The sequence below is a fragment of the Microcaecilia unicolor genome, chromosome 3 (genome assembly GCF_901765095.1).
Source record: "Microcaecilia unicolor chromosome 3, aMicUni1.1, whole genome shotgun sequence".
NCBI classification, from domain to species: Eukaryota; Metazoa; Chordata; class Amphibia; order Gymnophiona; family Siphonopidae; genus Microcaecilia; species Microcaecilia unicolor.
In genome coordinates this window covers 39,669,481-39,689,125 of record NC_044033.1, presented here as the reverse complement: position 1 = coordinate 39,689,125, position 19,645 = coordinate 39,669,481, and the positions used below count along the sequence as shown (strand labels likewise).

Here is a 19,645-nt window from a genome sequence, read left to right as displayed (position 1 = left end):
GAAATGGCACACGCTGGAACCGGAACTACCACCGGCAGCCAGGTTGGGCCTGCGGTAGTTCTGAGATTGCGTCCGGTGAGCCCGCGTTGGGACTGCTTACACTTTGTAAAAAGGGCCCCGCATAGGGTTACCATATTTTGTCCCCAAAAAAAGAGGACACGTGCCCCGCCACCACACACCCCACCCTTCCCCCTTCCACGCCTGCCCCGCCCCCTTCCACGCCCTCGCTCCGCCCCTGTTACATTTTACCCTCCCCCCCGTCTTCCCCCTCCCCGTCACCCCCTCCCCTTACCTTACCTTACTACTGCCTTGGTGGTCTAGTGACCTCTTCGGGGCAGGAAAGAGCCTCGCGAGGTCACTTCAACTCTCGGCGGCCATTTTGAATCGGTGCCGAGATCTGCAACAGGAAGGATGCATGCAGGGCAGCGCTCCGGGCAGGAAAGAGGACATGTCCAGGTAAATCCGGACATATGGTAACCCTAGCCCCGCAGTGAGTAGGCCTTTAAGGGGCACATTTTCAAACAGAATTAAGACAAATTTGTTGTGACTGTGACTATGTTGGATTTTTCATCTTTAATGCTGCCATTCCCTTCGCTTGTTTTTCATGAAGAAGCATGTTGTGCGTTAGTTCAGGCTATAATTGTTTCCCACTTAGATTATGGCAACACTCTTTATTCAAGTGTCAATGTGATTTCATTAAAAAAGAAAACCTTCAAGCACTTCAAAACACTGCTTCTAGGCTATTTAAATTGCACAAATGCAAAAGGATACCTCTTTTGATTCCACTACATTGGCTTCTGGTTCAGGCATACATTGAATTCAGATTGGCATGCCTTCTTTACAGGTGCTTTTAGGGAGACTGTGCCTGAATACCTGATGCATTCTCTAGCTTTCCCATCTAAACATGCACAACTGCCTCATGTTCCATTTGTGGCCAGCTTATGTTATAAGAAGTTCTTGAATAGTTTAATTTTTCATTTCAGGCTGCCTGTATCTGGACTAAACTGAATAACAGATGAAACCAGGGTACAGGGCTCCTTTCTTTTTAGTCATCACTATTTAAAAGTGTTTTAGCTTTTAATTATGTTTTGTTTATATGTTGTATTTCCCTGAGTTTGCCGGCTTCTTTATTTTGTAATCCATCTTGAAGCCTTTTGGGGATTTGACAGACTACAAATCAGGTAGATTAGAGTAGATTGTTCCACCTCATTTTGACACCTTGATGGTTTCATTATTGCATTCAAGATCATCGTTGTTTCCGTGTCTAATGAATCACAAACTCAGCGTCTTGTTTATTCTGTACTTAAATGCATAGAATGGATTGGGTGGAATAGTATGATCTCTCTCTTTTTCTCGGGAAGATGTAGCCTCTTTCATAGCATGAAGACTTACAGTGGAACCTTGAACAACAATAAAAGAAAAAGACTAATTAAATGGCAACAAATCATTGTGTCAGTATGTTTACGAGGACAAATGAGTAAATAGATCACTGCAATTTATCAAAGAAGTAGTTTAAAAAATTGGCACTCGGAAATTACAGACAGACACAGGAGAAGGACAGGTAAAGGTAGGCAGGTAGGTAGCAAAGCTGTCAAAGGTTCAAATGGAGGCGTATATTGCCTATCAGTAAAAGCAAAGGATATAATTTAGCTTAAAATGAACAAAAAAATAGTAGAAACAGGAAAATTCTAAAAAGTAGAGAATACAAAATATACTGAGAAAAAAATATAAAAAACAAAATTATAAATAAAATATAAAAATCAAAAAAAGAGACGACACAAGCAAAATGAAAAAATACTAAATGGATTTATTGAGGTGATATGACTCGACACAGCTGTGTTTCGGCCCAACTGGCCTGCGTCAGGAGTCTAAATTAAAACAAATTTAATTTAATTTAAAACATATCGATTGTAAACATTTTGAACTATAATCAAAGATTAATCAATATACAATAAAAGACAAAAAATAAAAAAATTATTTTTTGTCTTTTATTGTATATTGATTAATCTTTGATTATAGTTCAAAATGTTTACAATCGATATGTTTTAAATTAAATTAAATTTGTTTTAATTTAGACTCCTGACGCAGGCCAGTTGGGCCGAAACACAGCTGTGTCGAGTCATATCACCTCAATAAATCCATTTAGTATTTTTTCATTTTGCTTGTGTCGTCTCTTTTTTTGATTTTTATATTTTATTTATAATTTTGTTTTTTATATTTTTTTCTCAGTATATTTTGTATTCTCTACTTTTTAGAATTTTCCTGTTTCTACTATTTTTTTGTTCATTTTTGGTTTTTGTTCATTTTTTCCTTTGTTCTTTTTTTGCGTCATCTTCGCTGTTTTTGACTGCCATTGTCTTTTGCGAAGACAGGTTTCTTCTGTATTTTTGATATAATTTAGCTTAGACACGTGCCACTACTGGAAAGTGGAAGACTAAAAGAGGAAAATAAGTTTTAAAAGAGAGAATGGAGTATAGAAATAAAATAGACACTTAACTGCAGATGTTCGGTATTCAAACTAGAAGGGGAGCATGATGGGGAGGGAGGAGCGTGAATTGGACTGTGAAGTGAACATTCTATAACAGGATGTCTAAGTTAGGCACCATGGACTAGATTCTATATAGTAAAAAGTTAGTGCTGAAACGAAACATGCCTTGGTGTATTCTATAAGGTATAAAGTAGAATAAGCCTAAATTTCCATGCAGTTTATAGAATACACCGAATGCCCGTTCGCATGACTAAATATAGTCGCGGGCAGTTACACCAAGTAAAACTTGGTGTAAATGCTGACGGCTAAATTAGGCGTGGACCAGGTGTATTCTATAACAATGTGAATAGATTTTAGAAATGCTCACAACCTCCTTTTCAACTATCAGGCTTATTTTCGAAAGTGATCGCCGACCATCTTCCGACAGAAATCGGGAGATGGCCGGCGATCTCTCAAAAGCGGCGAAATTGGTATAATCGAAAGCTGCTTTTTTGACACCATCGCTGCTTTCCTGTCGCCGAGCCAGCGAAAGTTCAAGGGGGCGTGTCCGTAGTGTAGCGAAGGCGGGACATGGGCGGGCATGGGCATGATTACCAGATGGCCGGCTTCAGCGCATAATGGAAAAAACAAAAGCGCCGGTAATCAGTACTTCGACGGTTATACTGGGTCCTTTTATTTTCACGACCAAGCCTCAAAAAGGTGCCCCAACTCACCAGATGACCGCCGGAGGGAATGGCCTCCCCATACTCCCCCAGTGGTCACCAACCCGCTCCCACACTAAAAAAATAAAAACCTTTTTTTACCAGCCTGTATGCCAGCCTCAAATGTCATACCCAGCTCCCTGACAGCAGTATGCAGGTCCCTGGAACAGTTTTTGTTGGTTGCAGTGGACTTCAGGCAGGCGGGCCCAGGCCCATCCCCCTCACTACCTGTTACACTTGTGGTGGTAAGTGTTGAGCCCTCCAACCCCCCCCCCCAAAACCCACTGTACCCACATGTAGGTGCCCCCCTTCACCCATAAGGGCTATGGTAGTGGTGTAGAGTTGTGGGGAGTGGGTTTTATGGGGGATTTGTGGGGCTCAGCACCCAAGATAAGGGAGCTATGCACCAGGGAACTATTTGTATATATTTTTTTTAATTTTTAGAAGTGCCTCCTAGGGTGCCCAGTTGGTGTCCTGGCATGTCAGGGGGACCAGTGCACTACAAATGCTGGCTCCTCCCACAACCAAATGCCTTGGATTTCGCCGGGTTTGAGATTGCCGGCATTTTTTTCCATTATCGCTGAAAAACAAAACCGGCCATCTGAAACCCGGCAAACTCTGGCATTTGGCCGGGCCAAAAAAGAAACAAAACAGCAAAGATGACCAACAAAAGCAAAAAAAACAAAAAACAAAAAATATAAAAATAAAAATAAAAAATATATATAGCAAAAAAACAAAAAATATATAGAGCTTAGAGGACTTGTACTAAATTTGGCAGGGCCAAACCATATTATCAAAAGAAAGGATGGTCAGCCAGCTGTTTGCGTCGTCGCCAAAATAGATCGCCAGCAATCTATTTCGCCTGCGCTATTCGATTATGCCCCTCTATGTGATTTAGATTTTACTTGCATCACGTTATAGAATACACTTAGACAGTTATGCGCTTAAATTCTAATTAATGCCAATTAGTATCAATAATTACTTGTTAAGTGGCAAATATCGGCACCGATTGCTTGTTAATTAAGTTGTTCATGCAAATCCAGAATATGGATTTGCACATGCAACTTAATCACGCTATATAAAATCCAAGGGAATTTGTTTACACATGAGATAGAATTCTAGTACCTTATAGGCCAGACTCAGTAAATGGTGCTCAAATTTGGATGCCAGGAAAAACTGGTGCTCAGTGCTATTCTGTAAAGGTCTCTCTGGGCTGAGCAGCCTTTATAGAACATCACATAGCGGCAATTGCTGTGACTAAATTTGAGTGTCAGGACTTACGCCTGCCAAAACTAGGTAGAAATTCCAGTGCATACCCCCCAATTCTGTATCACTGTGCATAATTTTTGAACACCCCTGACCGCCCATGCCCCTCCCATGACCACACCCCATTTTGGTTTGCAACATGAGAGTATTTAGGCACTTTCTTTACAGCATCGCACATAGGCAGTTGCATGCACAGCTCCAAATTAATGCCAGTTAGTACCAAAAATTGATTTTTAGCAGCCGATTATTGATTGCTAATGACTCATTAACTAATTTAGTTGTGTGCGCAACTCAGGATCACCTCCAAATCTGGGCAACCGTTATAGAATCTGGGGTATGCGATTAAGCAGTATTCTACAATGCGGCCTTGTAGTGCATAAATACAAAGGGTGTACACATGGACAGAGCATGGGTGGGACATGGGCATGTCTCCCACTTATGCAGACAACCTACAAAATACTGTAAGTTGCATGCAGAAGTCCAAATTAAAGCATTCCCATTTACACCTGCTATTGACATTGCATAAATGGTGGGCTATTCTATAACAAAATCTGGGCATCCAGATGCTGCTATGGAAATAGCGCTCAGTGCACAGCATCAAAGGTGATTAAAATGTGTACCCCGTTATAGAATTGCCCCATTATTTGCTGTAGTAAAGGCACTGACACACAGGGCCGCCCAGAGGGGGGGGGGGGGCGGGGGGGGGGGCAAAATTCCCTGGGCCCGGCCTCCAAGGGGAACCCGGCGCGGGGTCAGGCCGCCGGTTCTGCAGTTCCCAGACTCACCTGCCTGCCTGCTCGGCTCCGGGCCCCCTGCATTCGAAGCGGGAGTCACAGATCCCCTCTCTTCGGGCCTTCCCTCCCTGTGTCCCGCCCTCGCGGAAGTGACATCAGATGAGGGCGAGACACAGGGAGGGAAGGCCAGAAGAGAGGCAACTGCCGCTTTGAATGCAGGGGGCCCGGAGCTGTGGAAGCAGGCAGGTGAGACCGCGGACTGCAGCGGCGGGGGAGTGACGGGGGCCGTCAGCAGCGGGGGGAACGATGGGCGTCAGCGGCATGGGGAATGACGAGGGTGGCAGTGGCAATTGCACAAACCACTAGGCTACTCCTCCAATCAGCATAGAAGGGTGATTCTATAATTAGGTGCCTCCATTGGCATCTTTTGTGAACGTAAATGTGGAGAAAATACTTACCTGCAGAAATACCAGCACGGCGTCTTAAGAGCTATTATTCTATGCATTAATGGCATAGAATATAACTAAGTGGTGATGGGCATCTACATGGGTGGAGTATGGGCAAGATTTGGGTAAGACTCCCACTTACACATCTATCTTACAATTTTGTGCATCATGTCACATTTGTGTGAGTGAAGTTATGCCAAGTCTATGGCTGGGGTAACTGTGGGTGCGTAATTGTAATGTGCATTGATACCAGCTTACGCCAGCATTCTCTAATGGAATCTAGGTGCCCAGGTGCTGTTATAAATAAGCTTTCATTGTGTGGCATTGGGGCGCCTAATTAGAGGCACCTACTTATAGACTTGCTGAAATGGTGCCTAGATATAGGTGCCGACTTTCTATTATAGAATTCTAGCACAGCAGGTCACATTATAGAATAGATCCTATTTATCACACCTAAAAATCGACGCTGAAACAAAATATTTGCAGTTTATAGAATATACCAAGCGCACGTCCGCACGACTAAATTTAGTTGTGGGCAACTTGGTGTAAATGCTGATACCTAAATTAGGTGTGGAACGGGTGTATACTATAACAACAGGCCTAGATTTTATAAACACCCACAACCTGCCCATTCCATGCCCATGGCTACATTCCCTTTTCAACAATGTGACAGAATTTACGTGCATCATGTAACAGAATACGCTTGGACAGTTAAACTACAGACTGCTCAAAACATAGCAGCCAGGCTTATATTTGGTAAATCCCGATTCGACAGCGCCAACCTGCTATGAGAAAAACTGAATTGGTTCCCAATCAAAGGACGTATTACTTTCAAAATCTGCACCCTGGTCTACAAGATTATCTATGATGATGCCCCGAGTTATATGGCTGATCTCATAGAGCTACCAACCAGAAACACAATTAGAACATCACGAACATACCTAAATCTTCACTACCTCATAGAGCTACCAACCAGAAACACAATTAGAACATCACGAACATACCTAAATCTTCACTACCCTAGCTGCAAGGGACTCAAGTACAAATCAATTTACGGATCCAGCTTCTCCTATATAAGCACGCAACTATGGAACGCATTACCAAAAGCCATAAAGACAACGCAGGATCACCTCAATTTCCGGAAATCACTAAAGACCGATCTGTTCGAAAAGGCATACACTACTGAGCCAACTTAAGTAACTGAACTCAGCAACACAACGAAGCCATAACCTACAATGAACAATATATCACTCTTCTCTTGATTCTCTAATGTTCTGTAACAGAGCATACTCTATGTTCCAAAATAGATTATGCTTATAATTTAGGTGCATTTAGGAGCGTAAATTATGCTCATAAATTAGGAGCATAAATTTTAGGAGTGTAAGTTTAGGAGCATAACCTTTATAGAAAAAGGCCGTTAGTGGCTAGGCCGGTCACTGGTTATGTCAAACGACATAGCCGGTTATCGCCAATATTCACTGGCTGACCGGCTAATTTCAGCAGCCAGATAAACCCATATAAATAGCAGGTCTATCTTGGCTGCTTTAACTTAGCCAGTCAGCTGCTGAATATCAGCTTCACCATCAATGTTCATAGCAGCCAAAAATTCAATTCCGGTCACTGGATACAGCCCAGATTGAATTTCCGGGTTCGCTGCCGACTAAGGAAGTTAGCCGGGCTGCCTCCTGCATTCTAAATATCGGCCCCATAGTTATTAAATAGCATATAAGCCATTTACTTTGCATTTGGGCACATATATGTACACATATGCAGGTACTCTATATCTTACACACCTATATCTAGTGAAAGTGTAGGTGCCCCTTTATAGAACTGCCCCATACAATATGTCAAAAATATGTCTGTTCAGATTCATACTGATTACAATGCTGTGCTCTTCTGTTGCTCCTCAGAAGAATGTTGTTGTTTTTTTTTTCTTTTATCAATTATTAGGGTGTTAGCTACTAGTCAAGAAGTACTTGCTTAGAGGGTCTTTTACTAAGCTGCAGTAGCATTATTAGTTCACAGCAGTGCCGTAGCGAGGGTTAATGACACCCGGGGTGGGTCGCCGCTGTGCACCCCCCTCCCCGGGTGCAGCACGGCGCAACCCCCTCTGCGGCGCACCCCCCCCGGACCGCAACCCCCCACCCGGACCGTATTCTTACCTGCGGGAGGGCCGATCCGCCCCAAGTGCACGTCACTCGGAGCTGCGTCGGCCCCGCTGGTTCCCTGCTCTCTCTGCCCCGGAACAGGAAGTAACCTGTTCCAGGGCAGAGAGAGCAGGGAACCAGCGGGGCCAGCACCCCCCGAGCGCGTGCACCCGGGGCGGACCGCCTCTCCCGCCCCCCCCCCTTCCTACGCCACTGGTTCACAGTAGAAATCAGCTGGAGGTAAATGCCGAGATGTCCGTTATCTTCGTATGGGCGTCTCGGCATTTACCACCATCTGATTTCTACCATGAGCTAAAAATGTTACCATGGCTCTGGGTCCCATTTTACTAATCCACGCTAGAGGTGCATTAGTGTTTTTAGCGCACGCTAACCGTGTAGATGCCCATAATATTCCTATGGGTGCCTACACGGTTAGCAAGCTAATTTTTAGCACTTTCTAAAAACGCTAGCGAACCTCAGTAAACAGGGCCCTTAGTAAAAGAACCCATATTTTGTTGATCATACTTCAAGATCTAAGAGCAGCTCTTCAATTACAGGGAAGGAGTGATGGATGTAAACTGAAAAAGGAATTCTGCGTTCTCGGCTATTCAGGAAGGTGGAAAATAGAAAACAGGAGGATATTTTTTAAAAAGGAAATCTTGGAAATGGAATGATTTCCTATAGGTAATCACAAATGAGGACAGATTCAATAAATGGTGCTCAAAGTCAGGGCCGCCGAGAGGGGGGGACAGAATTCCTCGGGCCCGGGCCTCCAAGGGGGGCTCGGCGTCGCAGTCCCCTCCACCCGCCCCCTCCGTCCACCAGCGGTCCGGGCCCCCCTGAATTCAAATCATAGCGCCTCAGCTCGACCTCGCTCCATGTGAAAGAAGCGCAGCAGCGGCAGTCTGCAGATCGCCTTCCTTCGGGCCTTCCCTTCCTGTGTCCTGCCCTCGTCTGACGTAACTTGCGCGAGGGTGGGACACAGGAAGGGAAGGCCTGAAGGGAGGCAATCTGCAGACTGCCGCTGCTGCGCTTCTTTCATATGGAGCGAAGTGAAGGTGAGGCACTATGATTTGAATTCAGGGGGGCCCAGCCCGGTTGTGGACGAAGGGGGCGGCGATGACGATGACCTCAGGGGTGGGGCCCCTGGAGCGGCCTTGCCCCGGGCCCGGCCCAGTCTCTCGGCGGCCCTGCTCAAAGTTAGCGCCGGATGATCCATGTTAACCTGGTATTCTACAAAGAGTACTCTGCGTCAAGCATCCATAATAGAATACTAGCTGAAGGGCCCTTTTACGAAGCAGTGGTAAGCCCAGCGTGGGCTTACCGCTCACTAAAAGGGAAGTACCATCGGGCTACTGCAGTAGCCTGGCAGCAGTTCCCTCCCCCACTGCGTGCCTTTTCTAGCGCTGCAAAAATATTTACATTTTTGTAGCGCTGGCGTGTACCCAGTAGTAATCACTGCCCGGTTTCTCCTGGGTTAGCACGGGAGCCCTTACCACCACCTCAATGGGTGGCTGTAAGGTCCTCCTCCCCCCCAAAATGGCCACACATCTAGTGCTTCACTTGCAACACACCCATTGCTTGAAAAAACCCCCCAAAGACCTGGCTTTTACCCGCTGCAGTAAAAGGGGGCCTTGGAGCTCATCAAAATTACACGCTGACGCCTGCGCAGGCCCCCTTTTGCTGCAGCTTTGTAAAAGGACCCCTTAGTACGCATGTCATACCTAACTTTGGGTGCAAGCACTTATGCCTGCCATAAGCAAATGTAAATAGTGGCATGCAACTGATGGCAGCTAGGTGTGCCAATCTAGGTATTCTATAACATAGCACCTAATTTCTGGGAAAGCACCTGACCTGCCCATCCCCCTCCCTTGGCCACACTCCCTTTAAAATCGAGTGCTATGAAATTTAGGATCTCATGTTATAAAATAGTATTCATATCATATGACTAATATAAATTTTTACATTTATTTTACCTACCTGTTTAATCACATATGCATTATTCATTTACATATTTATTCCAACTAACATACATATCTAAAGCTAACTCAAATGATGTCCACCATTTTCTCTTTCCCTTGAGAAAGTTCCAATCACAGCTGCACTGATTATACACACCAAACCACGCGTGTATATAAACTAAAAAAGTCTTGTAACCTCAAGTATAACTTGTCATAGTCCAAACTCCCTGCATCCAGCAGTAAAGTATCCAACAGCTGAGAAATATCCTCTATTTATTCAATAATCTTGATGTCGGGCATCATCTGGATAATATTTTCACACACTCCAACAAACGAATATCCAATCTGTTTTTAGTCCCAACACTGGCCGTGTTTCCTTATCACTTCATCAGGAGACCTTAAGTGACCTCACATTGTCATTAGGCACACCACAGCTAGCAACAGCTTCTGGTATGTTAACGTAATTTCCTACATCTTGTTATAAAATAGGGCTTAGGGCAGATCTGTGCGTAGCTCCTAATTACTGCCTAATTAAGTGCTTGTTAACTCCAGTTATTGATTATGAGCATCTAATTGACTAATTGGTTGATGCACGGACCTGTGACCCATGTCTAAATTTGGGCAACCAATACATAATCTGGGGGATTATGACTGGCAGCTGGAATATATTCTTGGAAATGTGGCTAGGAATAACTGAGCAAAATTGATGGACCAATCCCTCTTTCTCTGTCATCATCTATTACTGTATGTCTCTATATTGTTCAGTATCTAAGGTGCAGAGTAGTTTGAGAACATGGCATTTGGTATTTACTTCTGCTTAAGGTTTTTTTTTTTTTTTTTTAAATTGCCATCTTCATAGCTATTACTGAGCATTCGGAAAGGTTCCTATTATCTGTACTAAATGCTTAAGGGTACAACTTGGAAATGCTGACCTTATCACATCTGCTGTGAAATTCGACTGTAGGTCTCAGAAAATTAATCTTCTATTAACAACCTGCTTCTAAACTTAAAAATATCCTTAATCATCCTTTAAACCTCTTTTTGGTTCTGGGATTTTGTGACACTCGCATCACATGTTGCCAGAAGGTTTTAACCAGCAAATTACTCTGCATGGAAATAAATGAGATAGCACAGTGTGAGAAAGCAGCTAAAAGCTTTCTCATTAAATTTGGTAGCTAGCGGCATTCAAGATGCATACAAAACGGTACATTATGCTTTTTTACATATATATCTAGATAATATAGATATAGGTATAGATATAGGTAGCAATTGAAAAAAAAAAAAGGGAACCCCTAGATTTTCTCATCTATTTAAGTCAAACTTGGTATGGCACTTGCTAGTAAACTCAAGTTCAATAGCTAAATAACCAAGTCTAACTCTCAGTTATTCGTTACGGAGGAAAAAGACCTCAGATGCTCAACGATGTTTGCTCCTTTGAACAATAGTCCATTGAATGCTTATATCCACTATTTGCAGGGAAATATTCCCTTGAGCTCCTCATTAGTCTTAGAAAAACCTCCAAATATGTAATAATAGCATTTGCTATATCTCTTCCAATGACCTATATCAGGTTACAGATATAGTGTGAAGGGTACTTATCTGGGCTTTTAAAGACCACTGCGACTGGGCACGCTCTACAGAAAATTTCCGTTTCGCTTCAGGCTTCTTAAGGAGCGAATTCCATACCCATGGTACAGCCCATATGGTCTCTTGCCTTCCTTTCGAGACCATGTACAGTAGTTAGATATTTGAAGGAGATACTGGATGTCAAAGTTCAGAGATCATCAGGGGGTTGACACGATCCCATAATGTGGCATTAGTGCGGGAAAACAGGCTACTACAAAATGCTTAACAGAGGTATTTACTTACCACCACCCACAATCAAACTCTTAAAAATAACTATAAACTCAAAATACTGTGGCAGAACTGGCCACAGCTTTATTAGGTAACATACACTTTTTGTTTTCACTTAACAAGTCATCCCCAAATACTTAAAATGTCATTATCAATATAATAACCCTTGAGGTTAGATGATCACAACCTAACCCCCAGGCATGGCCTGCAGTATCACAAAGTCATTTTCACCTCCCAAGGACCATGCTGGTTCGTACATGGACCTATTCCCCCCCCCCCCCCCCCCCCCCACACACACATACTGATTTCCCAGCAACCTTCCTTTCAACCCCAATGAATCTTCTCCAGCTGCCAAACCACTCCACTGCAACATCATCTCCTCTGTACCCTACCACTCAAACCTCTTTATTACTACTACTACTACTACTTATCATTTCTATAGCGCTATTTTGTGGGTGGTCTGGGGGCAGAGTTGGCACTTATGGGGTTAAGTACTGATATTTAGTACTTAACTGCCTAAGGGTCCCTTTTACGAAGGCGCATTGGTGCCTACGTTCATCCAACGTGTGTGAATTTGGATCTACCGCACGGCTACCATGAGCCCCGGGCGGTAATTCCATTTTTTTACACACATCCGATACGCGTGGCAGAAAATATTTTTTCTTTTCTACTTTGTGGCGCTAACTGGGCGGTACGATTACCGCCCGGTTAACGCATGAGACCTTACTGCTAAGTCAGTGGGTGGCAGTAAGGTCTCGGGCCCAAAATGGACACATGCCAATTTTTATTTTACCTTGTGTCTGTTTTCGGCAAAAAAGGCTTTTTTGTAGGTGCACTGAAAAATGGACCTGCGTTCATCTACAGAACATAACCTCCTATCCCAAGGCTTTTTACATTTTTTTCTGCAGTTTCTCGTGAGCGACTTTGTCTCATGAGAAGCACTGGGCCCAAAGCAATGCTTAGACAATAGAGATAGAAAAATGTTTTATTATTTTTTCCTGAATTGATTTATTGTAATATGTCAACTGTGGGAAATGTGTATCTCTCCTACCTTGCATTTCCAGTTTCTAGTTCTATTATTATATCAAGTTTTCTACGCAGACCCGAAATGCAGTTGCTTCAAACTGGGCAGGTGGCACTCTTCTTTCATCACACAGCATACATGACATATATTGACACTTGACAGGTTATCTGAGAAAAGTGGACTTTATTGTGGCCGCATCATTCTGAAATTTCATACATGTAAGCTTATTCACAGTATTGATCAATTTCGGTTCAAGTATACATTTGACAGTAACAAGCCATTACCTATATTTGTTAAATTCATATCTAAGCATTTCGGACAAGTGGCCTAGAGTCACACAGCTTACTCTACTTCTGCCTTACTCACAATGCATATTTTCTGGTCTGCCTGGGGCATATATACCGCTGCCATGCCCCGGTACCAACATCAAAGCTTTTGGTCAGGAGATTGCCGTAAAAGCCAAATCCCCTTCTCAAACATTGACTCTTTCTCTTGAATCCTTCCGTCCCCATTCCGTCCAAGTCTGAGGTAGGCCCCACTGATCAGTTATTACTCTGGCACTGGCCCCCTTCCGTACAAGAGGGGAACTGCCTCTGGCATTCACTATCAGACTGGCCACTGCTATCATGGGTCAACAACCACTTGACATTTAACCTTATTTTGTTCTGCAACATACTGCTGTGTACTCTATCAGGCTAGACCCTACCGCCTGTCAAATGCTGCGACGAAACCTCTAGAAATGGGGTAGGTGGGGTGGGTGAGCCTCTGGAGCAACAGGAAAAATGGTGATTTTAACTCTGCAATCATCACCCTTATTGCTTCCATTGGCCACCTCTCTTCTTCGCCTCCTGCCCTTCCTCTCTGGCTCTGTCCCCTCCTGACTCCTCTATCTTTCTTACTTCCCCTCCCCCATCCCTAACCTGATTTCTTTTAATCCTACCATCCCTTCCTTAAACTTCCATAGCCTCTTCCCTCTTCCCCCCAAGCGTATCCCCGCTGGTCGTGCTTGGGCCACCGCCCGTTTGTGCTTGTGACCGCCAAGGGTCTGGGTCATTGTCCTTTTCCAGGGTTTGTTTACTGGAGCTCTGAAGGGGTTCCCCTCCCCCTCCTTGTCCACTCTACCTTGGGAGAGATGGTGTTTTTGAGGGCCCATCTTAATTTTTCCTCCCAGGGCCCATTCAGTCCTTGCTTCGTCAGTGATCTCAAACATACTGGTTTAGTTAAAAAAAAAAAAAAAGTTAGAATTGAACCTATAATTCCACTTTGGAAGTTTTGTTAACACTTTCAAGGAAAAAGATTTAGAACCAGCATCCTTAAAATACTGCAAAAGATGCCGATTCTAGATAGAATACAGCATGAAAACTGCAGACCAGTGGCTAGTTTGCAACTATTAACAAGATATTAGAAAAGTATACTCTCAAATTGTAGCTTTCTTTAGAAGATACAATATATAGGACTTTAATATCCATTAACATGGCTTAGGAAAGGCCACAGTACAGAGTCAGTGCAGGTGGCAGTTCAGATATAGCACTGACTCATTTAGATCATGGCGACTCAGTGGTACTAATACTATTGGATCTATCTATATTCGGCTTTTGAAGTAATAAGCCGTTGTCTCTTGAAAGGTTGATCCACTGCACAGCCAGAGGAATTAGAGGCTCAGCATTGAAGTGGATAGCATCTTTTCTAACAGGTGAAGTAAATGGGACATGTCCTCTTCTAGACATTTAACAGTGCTCTTACCTAAAGGTCATCTGTGTTATCCTTCTTGCTCAGTACAGGGTAATTATGTAAAGCATTTTTCATCTTTAAAGCATCTATTACATGCAAGAAGTAACTAATATGAAATTTCATGGACAAATATACTCTCATACGTGCATGATGACAAAGTCCTTCTCGCTTAACAGACACCTTGCAGAGATTCTCCTGGGAGCATCCATTAGTCAGAGCTGGACAGAAATAAAATTAATATATATATTTGTCCTTTTGTAGAAAATACACATAAATATATATAGGATACATACATAGATTTGCACTTTATTTAAAGCAGTTCCGAATTTATGCAAGAGAAATTGGAGGTCTTTTACTAAAGGTTTGCTCGAGTTATCTGTAGCAGGTCCCATTTTATTCCTATGGGTTCTACTGCAGAGAACTCCAGCTAATCTTTAGTAAAAGCCCCCCTTTTTGTGCTAATAAGGATAGTTCTGAGACTCTATTTTATAATCTATATAGATGACCACGTTGCCTTTATAAAACATGATCCACTCAATATTCAAAGTGATATAAGTGGGCTAAATCATTTGGAACTGCCCAACCTCTAATATTCAGCCTCACATAACCAGGCAGTGCCACTGAATATCATTTCTGACCACCCATGTAGAAAGTGGGCAGGTCAGGGGCAGTACAGTGAAGTGTTATGATAGAGAAGAACCAGCAGCTCTGCGGGTGCTGGCAATAATCAGTGCCAGCACCCACATAGACAACCTGGTTAAGTTAGGACAGCTTAAAAGCTGTCCTAAATAGATCGGTTAGCTATATGGTCCTAGCTCTGAATATCGGCTGAGACCCACATAATCTTCAAAGTCAATTTTTGCCCCCCCCCCCAGTCCTCTCCTCCTATTTATCCATCCTCTCTCTAGCCCATGACATTTAAGAACCCCCTCCCCTCAAATGTTCCCCCAATCCCTCCAGTCTCAATAGACACCTCGGGCCTACCGCCAATCCCTGGTGGTCCAGTGGGGGGTGATGGGGGAAGGAGCAAACCCCATTTGCTCTTGCCCTAGCAATAGCATCCTCAAAATGCTGCCACGACCTCTCACAGCAGCCTCATGATGCTACAGTGTAACCCATGCCTGATAAAAATTTCATGATTGATGATATTTCATAGAATTTGGAATCCCAAATCCTGGGTATCATTTTTCATAAGTTTCTTACTTTTGAACCTCAGATACAAGTATTTCCCACAAAAGTGTTTAGGTTTTTAAATAGAGGAGTGTGGTAGCCGTGTTAGTCCACTCTTAAGGTTATCAATAGAAATCAAACAAAATAAAACATGGAAAAGAAAATAAGATGATACCTTTTTTATTGGACATAACTTAATACATTTCTTGATTAGCTTTCGAAGGTTGCCCTTCTTCGTCAGATCGGAAATAAGCAAATGTGCTAGCTGACAGTGTATATAAGTGAAAAACATTCAAGCATTGCTATGACAGTCTGACAGGGTGGGAGGATGGGGGTGGGTAGGAAGTATGCATGGGGACATCAAAGTATATCTTTGGTATTCTAACAGGGTGGGTGTGGACAGGTGAGGGGAGGGTGATCAACAGAGACATACAGCTTTATGGTTTATAATGGGCTAGGAACCCCAGGTCCTTGTTAAGTCCTTTCTGTTGGGTGTTAAAATATTCAATCATTCTGACTTCAAAGGTCTTACGTTCTTGTATGGTTTTAAAGTTACCTTTGAGGATTCTCACTGTGAAGTCACTGGTGCAGTGTCCTGGTCTTGTAAAATGTTGCCCAACATATACTCCAGGAGGATGAATTACTGAAAGAGATATTCCCATCCCCACCAGTACTGGCCTTCCGACAGCCACCCAATTTAAAACACAAGCTAATCAGAAGTAAACTTCCTTCACAGACTGAAAAGGAACAGAAGGGCACACTTCCCTGTAATTTATCCAGTTGCAAACTATGCCAAAATATTTCACAGGACCCCAAAGTCATCCACAAAGGAAAGACATTCAACATAAAGGGATCTTTCACTTGCTCATCTTCCAATGTGGTATATATCATTCAGTGTAAAAAATGTAATGGAGGATGCTATATTGGAGAAACAGGCCAGATGCTTAAGACAAGATTCAATTTACATAGACATCATATAAACAATGCTGGTGCCAGCAGGGTTCCCACGCCTGTTGGGCAACATTTTACAAGACCAGGACACTGCACCAGTGACTTCACAGTGAGAATCCTCAAAGGTAACTTTAAAACCATACAAGAACGTAAGACCTTTGAAGTCAGAATGATTGAATATTTTAACACCCAACAGAAAGGACTTAACAAGGACCTGGGGTTCCTAGCCCATTATAAACCATAAAGCTGTATGTCTCTGTTGATCACCCTCCCCTCACCTGTCCACACCCACCCTGTTAGAATACCAAAGATATACTTTGATGTCCCCATGCATACTTCCTACCCACCCCCATCCTCCCACCCTGTCAGACTGTCATAGCAATGCTTGAATGTTTTTCACTTATATACACTGTCAGCTAGCACATTTGCTTATTTCCGATCTGACGAAGAAGGGCAACCTTCGAAAGCTAATCAAGAAATGTATTAAGTTATGTCCAATAAAAAAGGTATCATCTTATTTTCTTTCCCATGTTTTATTTTGTTTGATTTCTATTGATAGGTTTTTAAAGAAATTGAGGCATATTAGTGCCATGGGCCAAGGAGAGTGAGTCCTTGGGCTGCAGCTGAGTTGGCAATGCCTAACTAACCCAGAGGCTAGGTAGGCCCTAACTGGCAGCAGGTGAGTCACACCCAGGCTAGGACCAAGTTTAGAGGTTCACCAGGAGAGTAGAAGCACTGTAACAGAGGCCACAGCAGGCAAGCAGGTCCAGATACCAACAATGGAACTGAAGAGGCTCAACGAAGTCCAAACAATCCCCAAGGTAAGGGCAGGCAGCAGGCAGATAAAGTTGGCAACAGGCCAGAGGTCGAGGCAGGCAGCAGGCAGATGAAGTCAGGAACAGGCCAGAGGTGGAGGGTGGCTCATAAGAACCCTTGGTTAGAGGAAACCAGCAGAATGACACACTAGAGCAAGGGACAGGCAGGCAGGACTCAGGAACAAGGCAAGGCAGGTAAGGATACTGGAATAGAGTTAGGCAAGGCTGGAACACTGGAACAGGGGCAGGCAGGCAGCAGACACAAACTAGAATCAGTACAGGCATAGCAACTCACACCAGGCAAAAGCTAGGAGACCTGTTGCAAAGACACTAGTTGAGAGTTAGGAACTTCCTTATATACCACTAGACAGGAAGTAATATCATCAGTCATTGCCCTCTTGCAGGGCTATAAAAGAAAAGCAGAGTTCCTGGAAGTAGAATAGATTTTTGTGGCATGGAGTACTGCTTGAGACCACCGAAAATGGGTGAGGATCATGACAATATGAAGCTGTTTTGAACTGGAACAATTTAGGTTAATCATTCAAAGTATGACATTATCCCACTTGGACCATTGTAACATAATTTATGTGGGTTGTAACGAGACAAATCAAAAAAAGGCTTCAAATATTGCAGAATATGGCTGCACAATTATTATTTAAAACATCAAAATTTGAAGAAATATGCCATTGTTCTTGTAATGCTTTATCACTTACTTAATATTCGTAATGTTTTCTCCTTTTACCTGATTGTTTATTGTTATTATGTTATCCTTGTTCTATGTGTAATACCAATTGAAGGTTTTCTCTTTTTTACCTGATTCTTATTATGTCATCCATGTTCTTTATATATTATCAATTGCTATCTGCACTCTGGAATGGTGAAAGCCATGACAGAAAATTGTAAGCCACATTGAGCCTACAAATAGGTGGGAAAATGTGGGATACAAATGCGACAAATACTACTACTACTATTTAGCATTTTTATAGTGCTACAAGGTGTACGCAATAAATTCTATTGGCTTCCAATTGAAGCCCAAGCAATTTTTATAAATGTGTTCAGTGGTTTATCTCGTTATGCATGATCAGGCTCCTGAATATATGTGCAATGTAATTGATTTTCTGATTAGAAATTGTGAGTTATCGTCAAGAACTCACATGAAACTTCATTATCCAAATCCTAGAAAAATACTATATAAATCTATGGGCCCTGTTTACTAAGGTGCGCTATTGTTTTTTGTGCATTCTAATGCTAGAAACACCCATATATGCCCATGGGTGTTTCTAGCATTAGTGCACACTAATTTTTATCGCATGCTAAAAATGATAGCACGCCTATTGCGCAGCTTAGTAAACAGAGCCCTGTGTTTATGCTGCAATTCCCATATCAGTCTGCAAAGTGGTGGAACTCCGTTCCAATTTTTATAAGACCATTAACAAAATTACAAGTCATTTTGGAAAATGTTGAAAACTTTATTTCAAAAATATGTTAAATATTAATATGTTTTGCTTAATGTGGTTTTATTTAAAAGTAACAATCCTAGGTTTTTTGTAGTTGTTTTTACGTTAACTGCACTGAACCGTAAAAGTGCAGCGATACAAGAGCAAAATTCAAGTGTCTATGTAATGTAATCCATGTGATCTGGATGTCTAAATGCCAGTGTTCAGACCTCCAAAACACAAATAACGCTTCTAATACTATACTACCAGCATAGGTTTCATAGTTGGTATGATTTATTCTGCTCATTCCCTTTTATTGTTTTCTTGTTCTTTCTGTCCTGTAATGCTCTTAATTTATGTTCAGCATTTCAAGTAGACAGTGTCTAAGAAGAGGGTACATAAAGATTTATAAACAAATGTTTCTTCAAATTTCCTTCTACCATTCCTTAGCTTTTTCTATCCTAATTCCCTTCGTTCTCTCTACTTTCTGTTATGCTGAGGCTTTCCTGCTGACAGTACTTCTATCTATCTGAAATTTCCGATATAATAAATATAGGCATGACCACCCTAACCTCTTGGGCTAACGCTTTCAAGATGAAATTAAACAAAGAGAAAACACAGTGTCTAGTCCTTTCATCTCAATACTCTCCACTTCTCCCAACTACTCTTAGCACCCCAGACGTTAAACTCTCAATATCTGACAACCTAAAAATACTTGGAGTAACAATTGATAACCATTTATCATTCGAAAACCATGCTACATTCATCACAAAAAAAGTGTTTAATATCATGTGGATTTTGAAATGAGTGAAATCATACCTTCCCCTGGACACCTTTCGGAACCTAGTAAAATCCACAGTACTCACGCACGCAGATTAATGCAACAGTGTTTTCTTAGGATGTAAGACCCTAATCCTGAGG

At 42.6% G+C, this 19,645-nt stretch overlaps 1 protein-coding gene across 1 annotated transcript in view; it reads left to right on the top strand.

Moving 5' to 3' along the window:
- NRXN1 (neurexin 1) overlaps positions 1–19,645 on the top strand; it is a 2,115,739-nt gene that overhangs the window by 426,185 nt on the left and 1,669,909 nt on the right. The gene's annotated exons all lie outside the window — the stretch shown is intronic.